The sequence below is a fragment of the Malurus melanocephalus genome, unplaced genomic scaffold, assembly GCF_030028575.1.
Source record: "Malurus melanocephalus ecotype Western Australia unplaced genomic scaffold, MMel_1.1 scaffold_17, whole genome shotgun sequence".
In the NCBI taxonomy this organism is placed as follows: domain Eukaryota; kingdom Metazoa; phylum Chordata; class Aves; order Passeriformes; family Maluridae; genus Malurus; species Malurus melanocephalus.
The window spans coordinates 3001640-3005211 of record NW_026623249.1 but is presented as its reverse complement, the minus strand read 5'-3'; positions in this window follow the sequence as shown (position 1 = coordinate 3005211).

Sequence of the window (3572 nt, the reverse complement as noted above, 5' to 3'; positions counted from 1 at the left end):
TTTTTGAGATGGCTGGCAAGTGACATCATTAGCCTTGTATGTGTGGGTGATTTCAGCTCTGGAAGTATAAATCCTATTAGGGATGGGTAGCCATCACCAATTCATTTCCCTCAGCCAGCGAACACGCATCACAGAAGGGATAGTTGGCACTAACAGGAAGAAAACATCACTTCTTCAGGGCTCCTTTGCTCACAAAACATTGTCCCTTTGCTTCAAATATTACCCTGGGGTGACGTGAAGACAGCTAACAGTTTTCCATGTTAATGTGATGAAACTGAAGGCTTACGGGCTCACCCAGAGATTGCAAATGTTCAAGAGCATCAGACCACGAATCTAGAGGTAGAATAACATCCTCAGCACATAGAGGCATCTGCAATACCATAGCTCCTCAGTCTTGTRACGGTGTTTGCCACGTTGAGTACTCCCAACTAGAGAGCTAGGCTTCTGCAGCCTCTCTGAGGTGTCTGCCCCTCTGCAACAAGGTGAAAGGGAATGTGGGATTTTAGCTTCAGCTCTGAATCTTTGTGTGAGGAAAGACAAGATTTGGCTCTTCTTTTCTGAGCTAACCCCAGAGCAGAATGATGCAGAAGGCTGTTGTTCCAGCATGTTCTAATACACTGCCAGATGCAACAGCATGCTGGTATCTCCTTCACACCAGTGTGACTGCATCTGGAGCTCCTCTCAAGCAGGACCTCGTTTCCAAAGCCATGTGGTTCTGGGTTTGTGGGTCCAGACACACAAGTTGGGATTTTTAACATATTTTTACTAATGGTATTATGTGCTTTGATGGCACCAGAGTGARGCTGTGGTCTTAGATGTAGTATTCAAGCACCTCATGATTTCTATTTTACTCAGTCATCATCCTCTCTCCTAAAGGTAAAACCCCCAAACCCTTGGCACTGTTTTACATAAAAGAAACAGAGGACTAGAAAAGTAACGTGATTTGCTGGAGGCCAGACATGTTGTGATAGGGTAGAAAATTGACTGTGGATCTTGAATTAGAACCCTAACCATTGCCATCCGTGGCATGTTTGCTCTCTGCTTAGCATACTTCAGTTTGAGGCACKCTGGACAAGCTCCCTTGGGATAAGGAGTCATTTTTAGACCGATTCCTTACAGAAATGAAGCTCTCACAATCATGTTGTCTGTCTGCCTATCAGCCTCCAACAATATGGTGTGAATCCACTGGCCAATTTCAACCCAACACAGCAGCAAGGAAGGGATTTTACAGCAAAACAATTCAGATGAGCTCTGTGATGAGTAGAAAGAGGGGAGGGAAGAGAGGAAGGAAGAGAATGCCCATGTGTGCCTGTGGGCTGCATGACATCCATAAACAATTCTGGCATGGCACACGATGCTTGCAGCTCCTCTCTAGGGCAGGAGAAAAGGATGGAGCTCAGGCTGATGTGTGGGGTGGTGAGGCCAGGAAGCAGCTGAGCACGCTGGGGATGTCCTGGGCGTGCAGCAACCCCGGGCATGAATGCAGCAGAGAGGTTCATCCCGCCGCTGGCAGAGCAACTTCTGCTCTCCACACTCCCTAACCCCCGCCGGCTGCTTCTCCAGGGAAAACAGCCGATTAACATATTGCAATGAGTTAACCTTAAATGGTCTAAAAATCCAAATGTTAGCATGCAAATGAATTCTGATGGAAACAGCAAGATAAAACACCAGCCAGCCGCAGCTGAGCCTGTTTACTGAGACACTTTCGTGTTTGCAGCTGAAGCCAAGGTGGTGCTTTCAGTCCTATGATCATTTGCACCTCCTCACTCCATGCTTCTGTCTTGYCAGGTGTAAGGCTTTGAAGCAAAATATTGTTCTAGATAGGGCTTTTCTTATGATTTGGGGGCCGTGATCTGTGACATGCCCTGTTTTCTTCCTCTTGGGCAGTGCCAAAAGTGGGTGTGGGCAAGAGCCTCAAGGCAGGGTGTCAGGCACATGTTGGGCTTGACAAACCCAGCGGAGCTGGTAGCTCCAACCTGCCAGCCAAGGGCAGGAAAGGCCCTTCTCCATTACTTCTGGGTAAACCTGGTTTGTACGCAAGGGCTGTGTCCAGCTGCCATTTTCTTCACCTTGTGCCTAATGCTGATAAGCGATTCTTGGTTTCTCTGCAAGCAAGTCACTGACATTTGGTTAACTCCTTCGCACTGAGTTACAGAGCAGAGTTAATGGTGGCAGAGCCAAACTTTCACTGTCGTCCTTTCTCCAGAAGATCACCAAAAGGTCACGTCTTTCCCCCCACTTTGGAATTAGAGTCCTTTTAATGCCCTTTAGAGCTCGACTCTGCAAACAAAGTCCTCCTTTGAGCCAACCAGTCTTGAAATCCGATGCCCTTGTTCACTTTGCACTGCTGGTGGCAGGGAGAGAAAAAACAAAGTGACATTTCTATCAGTCGCAAGGCAAACCGCATAAGACAGTGATATTTATCTCCTCCTTGAGTGCTCTGAGGCCTTGTATCTGAAGAAAATTACAGTCACTGGCAATCACCATTTATAGCAATCAGGCTGTAGTTGAGCAAGTGGGAAGATGAACAAGTGCTGGTACAAATACTCGGGGACTAACCCTAATAGCAGGATCCGCCCTGAAAAGATGCCTTGTGTGCAACAGAAACAAACAAATGCCTTTAAACTTGCACAGTGTTAAGTAACATAAAACTTTGCCGGATAAGGACTATTTGCTCTCATTTAGGGGTTTTGGACAGCCCTGTTCCTTGGATTATTTGCTAAAATACAAATAACATTTGACTGTTTCTCAGTTTGCAATGTTAAAGGCAAAGAGATTGAGTTTCATCCTCATCTCCTCTTACAGAATGATTCTGGGCAGCATGAAAATCCAGTCTTTCTGCAGCTGGGAGGGCAAAGGAGGGCAGTGGACATGGCAACGAAGGGTGTCTGCTGCCACTGGCATCCTGACAGGCCCGGTTCACACCACGTGTACCTGCTAATGCCTCTCCAGCCTGCAAACTCCTTAGCATGGAGCTGCATTTTGTGGTAGAGTTTTGGACCACTTGATGTATCAGAGCTCCCACCACTGTGTCTAAGAACAACAGAAATACAAGAAATACCAAGTCAGAAGTGGCTTCTTGGAAAGATGAAGCAAAAATTTGGTTTGGCAGCAGTTAAGTATGTTTCGACATAAGTTTGATAAAAAGCTCCACCGTGCAATTAGTGAAAAACAAGTGGCTTCAGAGGCATCTCTGCAGCAAGGCAGCAGAGGTTTTAACAGCAATCGCAGTCTCAGCTCAGGGCACTGACAATCCTGATGTCACTGCATGCTCCTGTTCTGAATCACCTGCTCTGAGTATGACAGCAATCCCTTCTTGCAGAAGAAATGCTGCCTGGCTGGGTGTTTCCTGGTGTCTTTGCCTCAGGAGCAATAGCAAACAGAAACGGAGGATGTTGTCTGCCTTCGTTTCTCTAGTTCTTTTCACTGCTTGAGCTTGGGTTAGCCTCCACCCTCCGGAGTGCAGGGGGTCAGGAACTGCCAGCTCTCCCATGGACACTAGCCAACAAGTAATCACTATTTGGCCTTGGAAGCCAGATAAGCCAGAGGATTTTTTTTCCAGTGTGCAGAAC